Source organism: Rhincodon typus, chromosome 2 (genome assembly GCF_021869965.1).
Source record: "Rhincodon typus isolate 14 chromosome 2, sRhiTyp1.1, whole genome shotgun sequence".
Classification (NCBI taxonomy): Eukaryota; Metazoa; Chordata; class Chondrichthyes; order Orectolobiformes; family Rhincodontidae; genus Rhincodon; species Rhincodon typus.
Genome location: NC_063333.1, coordinates 3,966,295 through 3,987,601, shown reverse-complemented (window position 1 = coordinate 3,987,601; position 21,307 = coordinate 3,966,295).

The window sequence follows — 21,307 nt, the reverse complement described above, 5'->3', positions numbered from 1 at the left end:
ACCAATAAAACCTAACATACTGTACGCCTTCTTAACAACGCTATCAATCTGGGTGGCAACTTTCAGTGATCTATGCACATGGACACCGAGATCTTTCTGCTCATCCACATCTGGGTCTGGATCCACATGCGGGGCAGACCAGGTAGGGATGGCAGCTGCCTTCCCTAAGGGACATGAGTGAACCAGATGAGTTTTTCCAACAATGGATTCACAGTCATCATTAGGTTTTTAGTTTCAGATACTGAAGTCAAATTCCACCACCTACCGTGGCTGGATTCAAACCCAGAGCCCCAGAATATTATCTGGGTCCCTGGATTAACAGTCCAGCAATAATACCACTGGACCATCACCTCCCAGTTGTGTTTCTAGTCAATAATAACGCCCAGGATGTTGATAGTGGGAGATTCAGTGATGGTAACTCTGTTGAATGCCAAGGGACAATGGTTAGATTATCTCTTACTCGTGATGGTCCTAGCCTCGCATTTGTGTGGCGCAAACGTTACTTGTCTCTTGTCAGCCCAAGGCTGGATATCGTCTGAATATTTATTTCAATGCAAGAGACCTGACAGGTAAGGCTAATGAACTCAGGGCATGGTTGGCAACATGTGATATCATACCTATTGCAGAAAAGTGGCTCAGGGACAGACAGAACTGGCACCTTAATGTTCCAGGGTATAGATGCTATGCGAAGGATAGAAAGGGGGGCAAGAGAGGAGGAGAAGTGAGGTTTTTGATTATGGAAAACATCACAGCAGTACTCAGAGAGGATATTCCTGAGGGATTGTCCAGTGAAGCCATATGGGTGGAAATAGTTGAAGAAGTAACAAAGAGGATTGATGAGGGCAGAGCAGTGGCTTCAGTAAGGCGTTCTACAAAGTTCCTTATGATAGACTGGTTGGCACGGTTAGATCACATGGAATAGAGGGAGAACTAACTATTTGGATACAAAACTGGCTCGAAGGTAGAAGACAGAAGGTGGTGGTGGAGGATTGCTTATCAGACTGGAGGCCTGTGACCAGCAGTGTACCACAAGGATCAGTGCTGGGTCCACTACTTTTTGTCCTTTATATAAATGATTTGGATATGAACAATGGAGGTACGGTTAGTAAGTTTGCAGATCACACCAAACTTGGAGGTATAGTGGATAGCGAAGATTACCTCAGAGTACAATGGGATCTTGATCAGAGGGGCCAATGGGCCAAGGATTGGCAGATGGAGTATAATTTGAACAAAAGTCAGCTGTTGTATTTTGGAAAGGCAAATATGCGCAGGACATATACACTTAATGGTAAGGTCCTGGGGTGTGTTGCTGAACAATAAGTGCAGGTTCATAGTTCCCTGAAAGTGGAATCACAGGTGGATAGGATAGTGAAGAAGATGTTTGGTATGCTTGCCTTTATTGGTCAGTGCATTGAGTACAGGAGTTGGGAGGTCATGTTGCAGCTTTACAGGACATTGGTTAGGCCACTATTGGAATAATGTGTGCAGTTCTGGACTCCCTGCTATAGGGAGGATGTTGCAAAACTTGAAAGGGTTCCAAAAAGATGTACAAGGATGTTGCCAGGGTTGAAGGGTTTGAGCTATAGGGAGATGTTGAATATACTGGGGCTACTTTCTCTGGAGTGTCGGAGGCTGTAGGGTGACCTTATAGGAGTTCATAAGATCATGAGGGGCATAGATAGAATAAATAGACAAGGTATTTTCCCAGAGGTGTTGGAGTCCAAAAATAGAGGGTATAGGTTTAAGGTGTGAGGGAAAAGATTTAAAAGGGATCTCAGGGGCAACTCTTTCACACAGAGGGCGGTGCATGTATGGAGTGAGCTGCCAGAGCAAGTGGTGGAGACTGGTACAATTACAACATTTAAAGGCATCTGGATGGGTATATGAATAGCAAGCGTTTAGAGGGAAATGGGCCAAATGCTAGCAAATCGGTCTAGGTTTATTTGGGATGTCTGGGTGGCAAGGAGGAGGTGAAGGGTCTGTTTCCGTCCTGTATATCTCTCTGACTCTATAACTGAGAATTAAGAAAGGGGTGTTAAGTTTGGTGGGATTGTATTACAGTGTCAGTGGGAAATTGAGAAGCAAATTTGTAAAGAGATCTCAGTTACCTATAAAAACAATACGGTTGTGAACACAGCATATTTTAACATAATTGCAGGAAATTTCAATGTAGACTGGAACTACCATTGAATTAAAGGCTTAGAGGGAGAGTAGATTCAGTGTGTGTGAGAAAATTTTCTTATACAGTGTGTGGATGAAGCAAAACTTGACCTTCTCTTGGGAAATAAGGCAGGACTGAGGTATCAGTGGGGAAAACTTTGGGGCCAGTGATCATAATTCTATTAATATTAAAATAGTTATGAAAAAGGATACACCTGATCTAAAAACTAAAGTTCTAAATGGGAGGAAGGCCAAATTTGATAATATTAGGCAAGAACTTTCAAAGGTTGAATGGGGGAGGCCATATACAGGTCAAGGGATGGCTAGAAAGTGGGAGGCTTTTAGAAATGAGATAATGAAAGTCCAGACACAGTACATTCCTGTTAATGTGAAGGGCAAGGCTGGTAGGTGTAGGGAGTGCTCAATGACTCATGAAATTGAGGGTCCAATCAAGAAAAAGAAGGACACATATGTCCAGTATAGACACCTGAGATCGAGTGAATACCAAGAGAAGTTCAGGGGCAGTTGGAGTATACTCAAGAGGGAAATCAAGAGGGCAAAAGGGGGACATGATATAGCTGTGGCAAATAGGACTAAGGAGAATCCAAAGAGATTCTATAGATACATTAAGGGGAAAACAGTAACTAGGGAGAGAATAGGGTCCCTTAAAGATCAACAAGACTGTCTATATGTGGAACCTCAGGAGATGGCTGAGATACTAAACAAGTATTTCGTGTCAGTTTTTAATGTGGAGAAGGATATGGAAGCTAGGCAACCTGGAGAAATAAATAATGATATCTTAAAAAGTGTTCATACACCACCTTCTCCTCTGCAGTATGTCTTAAAAGGCATAAAGTTGGATAAAACCCCAAGACCTGATCAGGTGTACCCAGAGCTTTATGAGAAAATAGAGAAGTGATTGCCGAGCCCCTTGCTGAGATAGTTGTATCATTGATAACCATGGGTGAGATGTTGGAAGACTGGAGGTTGGCTAATATGGTGCCATTATTTAAGAAAGGTGGTAAGGAAAAGCCAGGGAACTACACACCTTTGAGCCTGACGTCAGTGGTGGGTAAGTTGTCAGAGGGGATTCTGAGGGACAGGATTTACATGTATTTGGAAAGGCAAGGACTGATTAGGGATAGTTAACACTCATTTATGCATGGGAAATCGTGTCTCACTAACTTGATTGACTTTTTAGAAGATGTGATAAAGAAGATTAATGAAGACAGAGCAACTGACATTGTATATATGAACTTCAGCAAGGTGTTCAACACGTTTCACTTGGTAGATTGGTTAGGAAGATTAGAATACTTGGAATACAGGGAGAGCTAACCATTTCGATACAAAACTGGCTTCAAGATAGGAGATGGAGGGTGACAGAGGAGGATTGCATTTTGCACTGGAGGTCTATGACTAAAGGTGTGCTACAAGAATTGGTGCTGGGTCCATTGCTTTTTGTCATTTATAAAATCGCAAAGTAAATTTGCAAATAATACCAAAATTGGTGTTGTAGTGGACAACGAAGAAGGTTATCTCAGAATACAATTGGACCTTGATCAGATGGGCTGATCGGCCGAGGAGTGGCAGGTGGAGTTTAATTTAGATAAATGTGAGGTGTTGCATTTTGGAAAGGCAAATCAGAGTAGGACTTATACACTCAATGGTCAGATCCTGGGGAATGTTGCCAAACAAACAGACCTTGGGGTGCAGGTTCATAATTCCTTGAAACTGGAGTCAGAAGTAAACAGGGTAGTGAATAAGGCATTAGGTACGCCTGCCTTTATTGGCCACTGCATTGATTATGGGAGTTGGGATGTCATGTTGCAGCTGTACAGGACATTGGTATTCAATTGTGGTATCCATGCTATAGGAAAGATGTTGTGAAACTTAAAAGGGTTCTGAAAGATTTACAAGGATATTGCTGGGGATGGAGAGTTTGAGCTCAGGGAGAAGCTGCATAGTCTGCGGCTATTTTCCCTAGAACCTCGGAAGCTGAGCGATGACATTATAGAGGTTTATAAAATCATTACTGGCATGGAAAGGGTGAATAGCCAAGGTCCTTTTCCCATGGCAGTGGAAATTAGGGGGCATAGGTTTAAGGTGAGAGGTGAAAGATTTAAAAGGGTTTAAGGGCAAGTTTTTCACACAGAAGGTGGTGCGTGTACGGAATGAGCCACCAGAGGAGGTCGTGGAGGCTAGTGCAAATACAACACTTAAAAGGAATCTGGACAGGTACGTGACAAGGAAGTGTGATGATGCTTTGGCTTTAAGAGCTGTATTTTGTCCTGGTTTCTTTTAAGAGTGAGATTGGAGAAGAGGTGATAAACAGTCTGTGGTAATGTTAACACCTTGTGGGCCATGGGAGTTTTCCTTAAATTAGAACAGTACAGACAGCCTGGCTGGGTGTGGCAAGCTCCATGGACCAGGATTTCAAGGCGTTGTTTATTCCATAGATTCCCTGCAGTGTGGAAACAGGCTATTCAATCCAACAATTCCGCATCAACCCTCCAAACAGCATCCAACGCAGACCCATCCCCTTACACTATCCCTGTAACCATGCATTTCTCATGGCTATTGCACCTAACCTACACATCCCTGAACTGTATGGCCAACTTAACATGGCCAATCTACCTAATTTGCACATCTTTCGAATGTGAGAAGAAACTGGAGAACCCAGCAGAAACCCACGCAGACACAGGGAGAATGTGCAAACTCCACATAGACAGTAGCCTGAGGGTGGAATCAAACCTGGATCCCTGGCGCTGTGAGGCAGCTGTCCTAACCACTGAGTCACCGTGCTACCTTAGACTTTAGATTCAGCAGAAGCTGCTGGGGTCTTGAAGAAGCAGAAAGGCTTGATGGATTTAGTCAAGGAATACTATGACCCCAAGCTTCCTCTAATTATGAAACACCATTGGTTTTACTCAGCAAGTTGAGAACCAGGGGAATCCGTGTCGGGATTTTGACTTGGTGACTTGGACTTTATAACCTGGTGTCATGTGACTTCTGACTTTCACCCTTTCACATCCAATAGTGCTATCATCACTGAATCTCCCACTAACAACATCCTTAAGGTTGCCATTGACCAGAATCTCAACTGGACTTATCAGAAAAACACCACCTGATACCCCAAAGCCTGTCCATCATTAACAAGGAAAAGTTAGGAGTCAGATGGATGAATCCCAATTGACTGGATGGATGGTGCTGCAAAAAGACGCAAGAAGCTTGACACCATCCAGGACAAAGCAGTCCGCTTGATTGGCATCACATCCACAAGTATTCACTACCTCCACCACCAAAGCACAGTAGCAGCAGTGTGTACTCTCTACAAGATGTACTGCAGGAATTCACCACAAATCCTCAGATAGCACCTTCCAAACCCATGACTGCTTCCATCTAGAAGGACAAGGGCAGCAGATACATGAGAATACAACGTGCAAGTTTGCCTCCAAGCCAGTAACCATCCTGACCTACACTCCCATTCTATTGCTGGATCAAAAACCAGGATTTCCCTCCCTAAGGGCAGACCTCCAGATATATAATGTCTACCATTCTGGCTTCATCAGTCTTCTTTGACACTTCTTCTAAAAACTCAATCAGATTACTCAGATATAATTTTCCACGAACAAAGTCATGTTGACTATCCTTAAGTGGTCCTTCCCTTTCCAAATGCAGTAAATACTATCCCTCAGAATCTCCTCCAAAAACTTACCCACCACTGATATGAGGCTAACCGGTGTACAATTACGTTTAAAGAGCGTCTGGATGGGTACATGAATAAGAAGGGTTGAGAGAGATATGGGCCAAATGCTGGCAAATGGGAGTAGATCAGTTTATGATATCTGGATGGTATGGACAAGTTGGACAGAAGGGTCTCCTTCTGGGCAATACAGCTCTATATCTCTAAGGGGATTGTGGATCAACCTGTAGCATGAGCCCTGTGTCTTAGTGCATGGAGCAATCACAACAAAGAGAATGAATTAGTTGCAAAAAAGATATAAATGCAGATGAAATCGTTGGGATTACATAGATGTGGCCGCAAACAGGAATCCCAGAGGGTGTGTTGCCCCCCCGTTGCCGGGTCCAGAATGTCTCGGAGTGTCAGCAGAACGTTCTCAAGGGGGAGGGTGAGCAGCCAGCAGTCATTGTGCATGTTGGCAAAAATAATATAGGTAGAAATAGGGCAGAGGTCCTGCAGAATGTTTATACAGAGCTTGGAAAGAAGTTAAAATCTAGGACCTCGACAGTGGTAATCTCCAGTTTACTTCCATTGCCATGTGCTAGTGAGGCTAAGAACAGGAGGATTTGGCAGATGAATGCATGGCTAAAGAATTAGTGCAGGAGGCAGGGATTTAGATTTCTGGATCTTTTCTGGGGCAAAGGTGACTTGTTCAGGAGGTATGGGTTGCACCTGAACTTGAGTGTGACCAATATGGCCATGTGCAGATTAGCTAGTGCTGCAAGAAAGGGTTTAAAAAGTAAACATCAGTAGGAGTTGGGATCCTCAACAGCACACAGGCAAGTGCAAGGCTGGAAGGAGACACAGTAATCAGAAATATCAAGTTGAAGAGACAGATCAGGCTGGAACAGGACAGGGAGCAGGGAATGCCAGTTGAATTAAATTGCATCTATTTCAATGCCAGATGGCTGACAGGCAAGGCTGTTGAAGGCAGGGTGTGGATAGGTACGTGGATAGCTATGTCAGAGGTGAAATAACTGACAGGTCATCTAAGGGACCTCTGGCAAGTGGGAGGGCTTTAAAAGTGTGATAGCCAGAGTTCAAGGTCTGTATGTTCCTGCGAGGGTGAAAGGCAATGTAGGCAGGAATATGGACCCTGCATGATGAGAGATATTGAGGCTTTGACCAGAAAAAAGAAGGAAGCATGGCTCAGGTACAGGCACTTGGGATCAAGGGAATCCCTGGAGGTATTTAGGGGATACAGGACTTTACTGAACAAGGAAACCACGTGGGCAAAAAGGGGACATGATTGGCTGAGAAGATGTAGGTGAATCCAAAGAGATTCTTTAAGTATATTAAAGGAAAAAGAATGACTAGAGAGAGAAAACAGGACCCCTCAAGGACCAACGTGGACATGTACGTGTGGAACTGCAAGAGATGGGTACGGTCCTCAATGAATATTTCTCCTCTGTGTTTAAGGTGGAGAAAGACATGAACACTTCATAACTTGGCGAAGTAAGTGGCGATATCCTGGGGACAGTCTATATCACAGTACAGGAGGTGCTGGAAGAATTAGAATGCATGAAGATGGATAAAATTCCTGGTCTTGATCAGATATATCCAAGAACCCTGCAAGAGGCTAGGGAAGAAATTGCGGAGGGCTTAGCTGATATATTTGCATCATCGTTAGCCATGGGCTAGGTCCCAAAAGACCAGAGGGTAACCAATTTTTTTCATCCTTATTCAAGAAGGGCTGCAAAGAAAAACCTGGAAATTATAGACCAGTAGGCATAATGTCTGTGGTAGGTAAGTTACTTGAGAAGATTCTAAGGGATAAGATGTATGTGCATTTGGAAAGACAGGGTTTGACTAGGAATCGACAGCATGGCTTCATGTGTGGGAGATCATGCCTCACAACTTTGTTAGAGTTCTTTGATGAGGTGAGCACAAAGGTCGATGAGGGCAGAGCGGTGGACGTAGTCAATATGGACTCCAGTGAGGCCTTTGACATGGTTCCGCATGGTAGGCCATTCTGGAAGGTTAGATTGTAAGGAATCCAGGGAGAGCTGGCAAATTGGATACACAATTGGCTTGATGGTAGGAAGCAGAGAGTAATAGTTAGAGGATGCTTGTCACGCTGGAGGCCTGTGACTAACGGTGTGCCTCAGGGGTCAGTGCTGGGCCTATTATTGCTTATTATCAACATCAATGATTTGGATGAGAATGTACAAAGCATGATTAGTAAGTTTGTGGATGACACGAAAGTAGGCGGTATAATGGGCAGTGAGGAAGGTGAACAGAAATTGCAGCAGGATCGTGATCAGCTGCGGACGTGGGCCAAGAAATGGCAAATGGAGTTTAATATAGATATATGTGAGGTTTTGCATTTTGGGAAATCAATTCAGGTAGGAGTTTCGTGGTGAATGGTAGAGCCTTCAGGAATGTAGTGGAACATGGGGTAACTTGGAGTCAGGTGCACAGTGCTCTGAAAGTAGATTCACAGGTAGACAGGGCAGTGAAAAAGGCTTTTGGCACACCGGTCTTCATCAGTCAGGGCATTGAGCATAGAAGTTGGAAAGCTATGTTGCATTTGTACATGATGCTGGTGATGCCACACTTGGAGTATTATGTCCAGTTTTATGTTGTTAAACTGGAAAGAGTGTAGAAGAAATTTACCAGGATGTTGCCAGGACTCAAAGGACTGTGATACAGGGTGTGACTGGAGAAACTAAGACCTTTTTCTTTAGACCGTAGGAGACTGAAGGGGGGATTTTAAAGAAGTGTATAAGATCATGAAAGGCATTGATAGGGTGAATGCACTCAGTCTTTTACCTAGGATTAGGGAATCGAGGACAAGATGGCATCAGTCTAAGGTAAGAGGGGAAAGAATACATTGAAACCACAGAGGCAACTTTTTTACAGAGAGGGTGGTACGCATATGGAATGAGCAACAGCAGAAGTGGCTGAGGTGTGTACATTAACAACATTTCAAAGGCATTTGGACAAGTACATGGATAGTAAAGGTTTAAAAGGATATGGGCCACATGCAGGGAAATGGGGCAAGAGTGGATGGGCATCTTGGTCGGTACGGACCAGTTGGTGCCAAAGGCCTGTCTCCGTGTTGTAGGGCTCTATGACTCGATGTGACCAGTGATGGGAACTGAATATACAGGAGTATTCAGTTTTTAAGAAGGACGGACATAAAGGAAATGGTGAGGTGTGGTTGCTGATTAAAGAGGAAAATAAATGCCACAGTGAGGTTGGTTATAGCTCCAGTGAAGTGGAATCTGTACTTGTAGAGTTTAGAAAACAGTCTTGGTATTTGTATCTAGACCTCAAACTGGTGTGGCAATGTTGGGAAGGGATAAAAGAGGAAATTAGAGATGCAAACTTTCAGGTACAGCTGTAATTCTGGGTGTCTTTCTTCTGCATGTTGATAAGGAAAATCTAATCAGTCAGAATTCCGTACAGGAGGAATTCCTGTAGTGTGTAAAGAATGGCTTTCAGATTCAATACATTGAGTAACCAACTAAAGAAAACACTATCATGGAGTCTAAAGGGCTAATAATGCTCAATCATTAAGCATATGCACAACTACACCAATTCATTTTGACAATGAAATGAATCAAACCCCAAGGTGAGAATGAGTTGTTAAAATGACGATTCAGCAATAGGCCATCATGATTGAATAGAGGAGTTGGTTCGAGGAATTGCGTGCTCAAAACCTTATGACTTAGCATTAACCAATTGGTGATTTGGCCACTACGTACATTGACAGGCTAAGAGAGGAATCAATTATTGCAATTTAATGTCTCAGAATTTTAGATCATAAATGCACAGATTCCTTCCAACTGATGTTCATGAAGTAAATCTTAATGCCTTCCAATTTAAGGCTATCTTTGATTGTACTTACGGCAAGAAGACTTTGACACCTCAAGAGAATCTGCACTCATTTCACCTGCTCATTAAAGAAACAAGAAGGTCTCCGTGATCACACTGCACAATGAAATTGCTAATGCTTTAACTAATTGTTAGAAATAGACATGCTATATAATATTGACAGGCAGATCTTAGATCACTGCTCCCTATTTGACAATTTTGCCACTGCGTCAATTCAAGAATATCATAAAAGGGAGAAAGCATTTGATTCATATTGGAACATTTTTCAAGGAAAGATAGGTTTGCCAGGCCTGTGATATTTGGTTCCCACTTCACACTCTTAATCCACAGAAGTATTAATTCCCCTTTACCTTCATGCAAAGCTAATTTCTCTCTCTATTCAGTCTCAGAATTTCCCCAATGTAGAAGTCATCTGTGGCCCAGTGACAGTGCTCTCATCTCTAAGTCAGGACAATGCGGTTTAATGTCATGCTCCAGGAATTTGAACACTAGGTTTGCACTCTACTGATGATAAACCAAAGTGCAATCTGTATTCTCAAGGGAAACTAAAACGTCGCAGGTCGTTACAAGGAAGAAGAGATTCTCCAGTGTCCTGGCCAATATATAAACCTCAATAAACATTCCCATTACAATTATTCTGGTTATTTTCTCAATGTCTCCATTACATAGCACTCCTTCAACGACAAATCTTTCCTTTCATCTATACGCACTTGCAACTTTTAGGAAAACAACGTACAGATCTGCATAAAAAGATCATTCACCATCACAACTTGTCCAAGTAATACACTCATCTCATAATTTCCTTTTCATGGGAAAAACTTCCTACATATACTCAGCCCATCCAATGCATCTAACACAATTACTCTCCCAGACTGATCTGTTAAGTAAAAGATCTGTGTGCCTTCAAACACACATTTAGAGATGCTTTTCCTTTTCATCTACTACAGCACTCTATTATTTTAATTCACAGGCCAAATAATTTTGTACTGATCAAGTATCAACACGGGGAACATTTGATTTCCACTGTTTAAAATGATCAAAGCCATTGCCTGGCCTCCTAAACCCTTGTTGAGTTTCACCATATTCCCAGTTGTGGATGAGAATAAGTGTGTCCTGCATAATCCCATATGCTGTCAGAACATCAAACCTAAATGCTTTCCAATTCTATATTATAGTGAAGATTAATATCAATTCAAACCTTTATAACTGCACTTACGAGTGCGATACCGTGGTTCCAGAGAGTCATAACTCATTTCAAGTGAATCTGCGGTCATGTTTCTTGCTGTCATTGGACAAAGAAGATCCCAGTGTTCACAAAATTAATCAAAATATTCAATACAATTAGCCATGCAGTATCTGAGTAATACTGCCTCTTAATATGGATGACCGATTTGAATTTGTATCTTGTTCTCTATTTTATGAGCTCTACTGAATAGTTTCTAATAAAGGTTATGAAGATATAACTCCCTTTGAGCACACAAAACAGAGAAACATTCCATCTTGAACCTTCCAAAGAGGGATATATTTTCTGCTTCAATACTTCATTGTCTTTACTTACTTAGCACAGCCATTTCCTCCACTGTCTAATTCTCCATCTCTATGTCAAATGTAGTCTGGAAGATGGAGTTATTGAAGGCTCTTCAACAAATCTTTTATATCTGTCATTGGTTTAATTCATAATCTCACAATACAAGATCCTCTCGAAAACCTTGTGATGTTATGTTTATAGAGGGCATTGGCACCGTCAGGACTACAGTGTGCAAGATTCATTTCTTTATCTAAGGAGGATAAGGTTTGGCACTACACAAAGAAGGCAAAGATGAGATACTTAAATGCGGTTATTAGCTTCTGAGGTGAAGTTGGATATGCTCAGCTTGGAGTTGCATGGAATTTACAAAGTCTAATTCAAACATAAGAATGCAAACTGTGGAGAAGGAAAAGTCGGGTTAACCTAAGTGTCGGAGTTTAAGAGTATAAATCTTCATCTTTTGACTTCTTGAAGTATAGAACTGCGGGTAAGGGTAGGGTAGACATCAAAGGTTGTTTTGTTTTCCTTTAAGACCAAAGGACATTTTAAATAAGCTGTCCTAGAGCTGTAACACAGAGGTGGCAGCTAATTCAACTGATTGAACTAATTAAGCCAACTGATTAAATCTAGTTCGTGAAGCAGGGCTGGCCTGAAGAATAGAATTCTAAGGCTAAAGTTCTCCCAGCACAAAGTGCAAACAGTGAAGTCTGTAAATACTGGCAATTGAGATAAGTGTGAGAGTTTAGGCAAGTGTGGAAGGGAGCTATTTCTGTGTCTTCTCCTGGGCATTTCGCAAGATGCTGCTCGTTAGACCTAAGGTGAGGCCTGGGAGAATAACAGGCTTTGTTGAGGAGACCCAGTACCAACAAAATAAGGGGAAGGTAAGACTTTTTTAAATTCCTAAGTCTTCTAGTTGTTAAAGGGGCAGGGATGGCAGTCAATGGAATGGTTTGCTCCTCCTGTCAGATGTCGGGGATCAGGAAGCAGTAAAGTATCCCTGGTGACTAAGTCTGCACAAAGTGTGTCCAACTGCAGCTGTTCTCAGACTGCATGGATCGTTTTGAGCGGCAGTTGGAAGCACTGAGAAGCGTACAGGAGGCAGATAATGTGATAGATAGTAGTTTCAGGGAGGTGATGGGTGGCATGGGCAAATTGGGCCGAAGGGCCTATTTCCATCCTGTAGACCTCTATGACTCTAAATTTGTTCACCTGAAGAGTCATGAATTTATATACTTATCTACCACAGATCTGTGGATGATCAGCAGTTGAATACAATCAAGACATACGTAGATATGGTTTTGGGTGGTAATTGAATTAAGGAAAATGAGGATTGTACAGAAGGTGGAGTGGAGTGAGATCAAAAATAACAAGCAGTGAACTTTCACAGCTGACTGGCTGTGATGTTATAAGCATCTCTGTACATCAGAGTTCGGTCCTAGAGAAACAGACCTGACCTTGCAGAGACATCATTTTCCGAACTGCTCACAGCTGGGGATAGGCTAATTGTTTGTTTTTAAGATTTATAAAACTTATAATTTTTTTTTTAAATCTACAATAGTAGGTAGGGTGAGTGTATGTTTTTAATATATGTTTTGTTGAGATCTGTCTCGATTTTTAAAAAATATTAAACATAGGTATTAAGTTTATCCTGGAGCAGTATTTTTATAGCAGTAAGATTGTGCTATTTTCTGGGTCTGTAGATCAAGGCGCCTTTATTAGACTGATGTGCTCTTCCTGTCAGATGTGGGGGATTAGGGAGAATTTCATTGTTCCTGACGATTATGTCTGCAGGAAGTGTGTTTGGTTGCAAATCCTATCAAATCGTATGCATCGGTTGGAGCCGCTGTTACAGGCAATGAGGAATTTACAGGAGCCGGGTTGTGATGGATGGCAGTTCCAGGAAGGCAGAAGAGCTGCAGATACGGTAGAAGAGCTGCAGATACAGTTAGGTAGATGGGTGACATCTAGGAAAACTGAAAGAACTGCGGATGCTGTGAATCAGGAACAAAAACAAAGTTGCTGGAAAAGCTCAGCAGGTCTGGCAGCATCTGTGAAGTAAAAAACAGAGTTAACGTTTCAGATCCAGTGACCCTTCCTCAGAACTCCTTGGTTCGGAGGAAGGTTCACTGGACCCGAAACGTTAACTCTGTTTTTGTCTTCACAGATGCTGCCATATCTGCTGAACCTTTCCAGCAACTTTGTTTTTGTACATCTAGGAAAGTTCAGCAGCAGTCTCCTGTGGTTATCTCCAATGCAAGCAATTATGTTGTTTTAGAAAATGCAAGGGATTATGGAGTATCAGGGGAATGTAGCACTGACAGCCAGGTTTCTGGTTACGAGATTGGCTCTACTGTAATGAGGGATATGTCAGGTTCCAAGTGATCGATTGTGAAAGGGGTCTCTCTAGTCAGGGGCATTGAGCTGCCTCCTGCTGGCAGATATATCACCTGATGTACCACTGCTGGAAGACTCCATAATGCTTTTTCATTTTCTGGACACACTTCCACTGACAGCTGACAATATCAAACTTTGGACATAGAAAGGTCCGGTCCTGGCAAAACGAAAATGCTGGTGATGTTAGGAAATTCCAAAGGGTCGTCACAACCAGAATTGAAACCTTTATTGACCCGAAGAGAACAGATCACAGTTGAGGACAGCATATTATTATGGGGTGCAAGACTGATTGTCCGGAGCAAAGGTATTGGCTGAACTCTACCAACGTCATCCAGGGGCTTCCAAAACTAAGATATTAGCAAGAAGTTATATCAGGTTGTCAGGATTAGAAGCAGCCATAGCTGTGGGGTGGGGCAGTGACTACAGCGCCATCTAGGCAAAAAAGTACCGCCAGCATTTCCCCCACATTCTTCGGGATGGCTGGGTAAACCCTCAACTCAGTTATATGTCAACTATGCAGGTCTGTTAATGGGTTCAATGCTCTCAGTCAGCGTGGATGCTCACTCAAAGTCACTGGACACGCATAGAATTCTTTCAACAAACAGGGACAACGATAGACATCTGTGAGCATCTTTTGCATTACATGGACTCCCAGAAGTGGTGGTCATAGATAATGGGCCATCGTTTACCACTGGGAAATTTAAGTACTTCCTAAAGTCGAATGGCATTTGACATATGAGGACAGGGCCATACCATCCTTCATCTAATGGTCTGGCAGAAAGAGCAGTCCAAACTTTGAAGGAAGGCCTAAAGAAACAGCCTACAGCTTCACAAGATACCAAACTGTCCTAGTTCCTAATTGTTTATAGGATGACTCCTAATGCAACTACAGGAATAGCTCCATCAGAGTTGCTAATGGGAAGAAGACTCTGCACCAGGTTAAAACAGATCTTCCTGCACCTGGCGTGAGGGTGGGGGTGGTGGAGCAAGGTAAAACTGCACCTGGAATGTGAAAACCGGACACATGACTCTGCTAAGAGAAAAGACTGCTTACTTCAAAGGATGAATTTTGGTGTCGAAACCACGGGAATGGCGCTGCATAATAATAAGCATGGTTGACACAAGGTCAGATCCGGTAACACAAAATTGATGGTGTGGTTACTACGATCTTGGACAAGCAGGTGAATGACATGAAAGCTGAAAACTCGTAATTGGTAAGGGAGAAAAATGTGCCCAGCTCCTCAGCAGCCTTTCCGAGTGTTGCAGAACCCGTGGGTTCTCCTTCTCCTTCAAGCATTCAAAATACCTCAGAATCTGAGATGGACTCGGCACAAAAATAAACCAAAAACCTGGAATCAAGAATCTACAAACGACCATGCAACCATTGTCGATTGTCAGAAGAACCCTTCTGGTTCACCAGTGTCCTTCAGGGAATGAAATCTGCCATCCTCACCTGGTCTAGACAACATGTGATTCCAGAACCACAGCAATGTGGTTGACTTTCAACGGTCCTCTGAAACGGCCCAGCAGGCCAGTCAGTTGTGTCAATCACTATAACGTCTTAAAGAAATGAAACCAAACGGTTCACCTGGCAGCCATCTAAGCACCGAAAAGACATGGCAGAAACAGTTCTGTTGACCCCGTAAAGTCCTCCTTACTAACATCTGGGGGTTAGTGCAAAACTGAGAGAACGCTCTCATAGACCAGTCAAACAACAGCGTGACATAGTCATCCTCATGGAATCATACCTTATACATCATGTCCCAGACTCCGTCATCACCATTGCTCAATATGTCCTCTCCCATTGGCAGTGCAGACTCAGCAGAGGTGGTGGCACAGTGGTTAACAGTCAAGAGGGTGTTGTGTGGTAGACCTCAACATTGACTCCAGACCCTGTGAAGTCTCATGGCTTAATGTTAAACATGGGCAAAGAAACCTCCTGCTGATTATTGCATACCGTCCTTCCTCAGCTGGTGAATTGGTACTCATCCATGTTGTACAATGCTTGGAGGAAGTACTGAGGATGGCAAGGGATTTTAATGTCCACCACCAAGATTCACTCTGCAGCAGTACTACAGATTGAGCTGGTGGGGTCTTAAAGGACGTAGCTGCTAGGCTGGGTCTGCAGGCACATGGTGAGAGAACCAAAAAGAGGAAATACATACTTGACCTCCTACTTACCAATCTGCCTGCTGCAGATGCATCTGTCCATGACACTATCAGTAGTAGTGACCAGCGCACAATCCTTGTGGGGATGAAGTCCCGCCTTCACATTGACAGTACCTCCATCGTGTTGCATGGCACTATCACTGTGCTGCATGGGACAGACTTCGAACATATCTAGCAAAGTCAAGACTGGGCATCCATGAGGCATTGTGGGCCATCAACAGCAGCAGAATTGTACTCCTGCACAACCTGCAAACTCATGGCCCGTCATGTCCCACACTCAACTATCACCATTAAGCCAGGGGATCAACCTTGGTTCAATAGACAGTGCAGGAAGGCATGGCAGGAGCCACACCAGGCATACCTGATGATGAAGTGTCAACCAGGTGAAGATAATAAACAGATTACTTGCATGCCAAGCAGCATAAGCAGCAGGAAATTCATAGAACTCAGTGAACCCACAACCAACCGATCAGATCTAAGCACTGTAGTCCTGCCATATCCAGTCGTAAATGGTGGTGGACGATTAAACAACTCACTGGAGGAGGAGGCTCCACAAATATCCTCATCCTCAGTGATGGAAGAGTCCAGCACATTAGTGCAAAAGATAAAGCTGAAGTCACAACATTGGACACACGCATCTTCATCAAGGACGGACACCTCTGTACCTCACTCTACCGCAAGCCCACGGATAACCTCACGATGCTGCACTTCTCTAGCTTCCATGCTAAACATATTAAAACAGCTATCCCCTATGGACAAGCTCTATGCATAGACAGGGTCTGTTTAGATGAGAAGGAACAAGACAGCCACCTGAGGGTCTTGAAGGACGGTCTCATAGGAACAGGATACGATGCTCAACTCATCGATCGCCAGTTCCAACGTGTCATAGCAAAAAACCGTAATGACCTCCTCAGAAGGCAGACAGGGGATAAGTCCAATAAGGTACCCTTCATCGTCCAGTGCTTCCTGGGAGCACAGAAACTACACTATGTTCCTCACAACCTTCAACACATCATCAATGATGATGAGCACCTCACTATTTCCTCCACACGCCTTCACTTCTCACCTTCAAACAACCACCAAACCTTAAACAGACCATTGTTCGCAGCAAGCTATCCAACCTTCAGGACAACATCAACCATAATACTATACAGCCCTGTCATGGCAACCTCTGCAAGACATGTCAGATCTTTGACATGGACACCACCATCACACGTGGAAACACCATCCACCACGTGCATGGCAGATACTCATGCGAATCAGCCAATGTTGTCCATCTCATACGCTGCAGGCAAGGATGCCCCAAGGCATGGTATATTAGTGAAACCATGCAGACGCTACAGCAATGGATGAATGGACACACACAACAATTGCCAGACAGGGATGTTCCCTCTCAATGGGGGAACACTTCAGCGGTCAAGGACATTCGGCCTTGGATCTTCAGGTAAGAATCTTCAGGGCAGACTTCAGGATACACAACAAGGCAAAGTCACTGAGCAGAGGCTGATAGCCAAGTTTGGTACCAATGAGGACGGTTTCAACCGCGATCTTGGGTTCATGTTGCACTACAAGTGACCCTCCCACCAACTTCCACACACACACGTGAATCTGTGGGGAGACAACGGCCTAGAGATATTATCACTGGACGGTTAATCTTGAGACTCCGATAAGATTCTAGGACCTGGGTTCAAATTCCACCATGGCTGATGGTGGAATTTGAATTCAATAAATATCTGGAATTAAGAGTCTAATGATGACTGTAAATCCATTGTCGATTGTTGTAAATACTCTTTTGGTTCACTAATGTCCTTTAGGGAAGGAAACTGCCATCTTTACCTGGTCTGGCCTACATGTGACTCCAGACCCACAGCAAACTGGTTGACTCTTAGCTGCCCTCTGGGCAATTAGGGATGGGAAATAAATGCAGCCTTGCCAGCGACGTCCTCATCCCATGAATGAATAAAAAATGAAAAACCTGAACCAGAGGGGGACCAATATCCTCACAGGCAGATTTGCTAGTGCTGCAAGGGAGGGTTTAAGCTGGATTGGCAGGCGGTGGGATCCTCAACAGTACATAGGCAAGTGCGAGGCGAGAAGAAGACAGTAATCAGAAATAGCAAGTTGAAGAGACAGGTCAGGCTGGAACACAACAGGGAGCAAGCACTGCCTGCTGGATTAAATTGCATCTATTTAAATGCAAGAGGGCCGACAGGTAAGGCCGATGAACTCAGGGTGTGGATAGGTACGTGGGACTGGGATATTATAGCCGTTACAGAAACATGGTTAAGGGAGGGACAGGACTGGCAGCTCAATGTGCCAGGGTACAGGAAATTTAGGTGAGACAGAGGTGGAGGAAAGAGGTGGAGGAGGAGTTGCATTTTTGATTAAGGGGAGTATCATAGCTGTAGTCAGAGATGAAATAACTAAGGGATCATCTTGGAAAGCTTTGTGAGTGGAGCTAAGAAATAAGAAGGGGATGGTGACATTATTGCAGTTGTACTATAGGCCCCCAAGCAGTCAACAGGAACTAGAGGAACAAATATGCAGGTAAATTGAAGACACTCGTTGGAGCAATAGGGTTGTCATTGCTGGGGGATTTTAATTATACAAACACATAATGGGGCTGCCATAGTGTGAAGGGCTTAGATGGGGAGGAATTTGTTAAACATGTTCAGGAAAGCTTTCTCAAGCACTATGTAGAGGTTCCTCCTCGGGAAGGGGCAAAACCGACCTACTCTTGGGACACAGGGCAGGACTGGTGACTGAGGTGGCACTGGGGGAGCACTTTGGAACCAGTGGCCATAGTTCTATTAATTTTAAAATACTGAGGGACAAGGACAGAACTGGTCCACAGGCTCAAGTTCTAAACTGGGGCAAGGAGAATTTTGGTGGAGTTAGACAGGAGCTTCCAGGAGTTGATTGGAGTAGTTAGTTTGCAGGCAAAGGGACTTCTGGCAAGTGGAAGGCTATTAAAAGTGAGATAGCTACAGTTCAAGGTCTATATATTCCTGCAAGGGTGAAAGGCAAGGTTGGCAGGAGCAGGGAATCCTGGATGACAAGAGATATTGAGGCTTTGACCAGAAAAAAGAAGGAGGCATGGCTAAGGACAGGCAGATGGAATCAAGGGAATCCCTTGATATATATAGCAGATACAGGACTTTCCTGAACAAGGAAATCAGGAGGGCAAAAACGGGCCATGAGATAGCTTTGGCTGAGAAGATTAGGGTGAATCCAAAGAGATTCTTTAAGTATATTAGAGGAAAAAGAATAGCAAGAGATAGAATAGGACCCCTCAAGGACCAAAGTGAACATGTATGTGTGGAACCGCAGGAGATGGACAAGATCCTCAAAGAATATTTCTGCTCCGTGTTTATGGTGGAGAAAGACATGAACACTTCATAACTTGGGGAAGTTAACAGCAAAATCTTGGGGACAGTCCATATCATAGTAGAGGAAGTGTTGGAAGTATTAGAATGCATGAAGGTGGATAAATCTCCTGGTCCTAACCAGATATATCCAAGAACTCTGCAAGAGGCAAGAGAACAAATTGCAAGGGCCCTGGGTGATATATTTGCATCATCATTAGCCATAGGTGACGCCCCGGAAGACTGGGGCATAGCGAATGTTTTCATAGATTTATAAAATCCCTACAGTACGGAAACAGGCCCTTCGGCCCAACAAGTCCACACTGACCCTCAGAGCATCCCACCCAGACCCATCCCCCCTATAACCACCTAATCTACACATCCCTGAACACTATGGGCAATTTAGCATGGCCAATCCACCTAGCCTGCACATCTTTGGACTGTGGGAGGAAACTGGAGCACCCGGAGGAAACTCACGCAGACACGGGGAGAATGTGCAGACTCCACACAGACAGTCGCCTGAGGGTGGACTCAAACCCAGGTCCCTAGCTAACCACTGCTAATCACTGTGCCACCTCAAATTGTGCCCTTATTCAAGAAGGGCTGCAAAGAAAAATGTGGGAATTATGGACCAGTCAGCCTAATGTCTGTGGTAGGTGAGTTACTTGAGAAGAACCTGAGGGATAAGATATACATGCATTGGAAAAACAGGGTTTGATTAGGAGTAGTCAGCATGGCTTTGTGGAGGGGAGATCATGCCTCATAAATTTGTTAAAGTTCTTTGATGAAGTGGCCATGAAGGTTTATGAGAGCAGGGTGGTAGACATGGTCGATATGGATTTGAGTAAGGCCTTTGATATGGTTCCATATGGTAGGTGGCTCTGAAAGGTTAGATTGCATGGAATCCTGGGAGAACTGGCAAATTGGATACACAATTGGCTTGGTGGTAGTAAGCAGAGGGTAATAGTGGGAAGATGCTTGTCAGACTGGAGGCCTGTGACTAGTGGTGAGCCGCAGGGGTCAGTGCTGGGCCCATTGCTATTTATTATCTATCTCAATGATTTGGATGAAAATGTACAAGGAATGATTAGTAAGTTTGCGGATGATACCAAAATAGGTGGTATCATGGACAGTGAAGAAGGTTATCAGAAATTGCAGAAGGATCTTGATCAGCTAGGGAATTGTCCAAGAAATGGCAAATAGAGCTTAATATAGATAAGCGTGAGATTTTGCATTTTGGAAAATCAAAATCAGGTAGGAGTTTCATGGCGAATGGTAGGGACTTAAGGAGTGTAGTGAAAGAGAGGGACCTTGGAGTTCAGGTGCACAGTTCCCTGAAAGTGAAGTCACAGGTAGGCAGGGCAGTGAGGAAGACTTTTGATACACTGGTCTTCATCAGTCAGGGCATTGAGTATAGAAGTTGGGAAGTCATGTTGCAGTTGTACAGAAATTGGTGAGGCCACCCTTGGACTACTGTGCTCAGTTTTGGTCACCTTACCATACGAAGAATATAATTAAACTAGAAAGAGTACAGAAGAAATTTAGAAGGATGTTGCCAGGATTCAAGAGACTGAGTTACAGGCAGAGATTGGACAAGCTAGGATTTGTTCATTACAGCGTAGGAGACTGAGGTGTGATCATAGAGAAGTGTGTAAGATCATGAGGGGCATGGATAGAGTGATTGCACTCAGTTTTTTTTCCCAGGGTTGGGGAATCGAGGACTAGAAGGTATCCGTTTAAGAGGAGAAAAAATATATGGGAACATCAGAGTCAACATTTTTACACAGGGGGTGGTACGCATATTGAATGAGCTGCCAGCAGAGGTCGTTGAGGCAGATATATTAACAATATTTAAACTGCATTTGGCCAAATACACAGATAGTAAAGGTTTAAAAGGATATAGGCCACATGCAGGGAAATGGGGTAAGAGTGGATGGGCATCCTGGACAGCATGGACCAGTTGGTGCCAAAGGGCCTGTCTCTGAGCTGTGGGATTCTATGACTCTATGTGATTGCAGGGTGACCACTGATGGGAACTGAATAGCCAGGAGTATTCAGTTTTTAAGAAGGACAGACAAAAAGGAAAAGAGTGCTACTGTTGCTGACTGA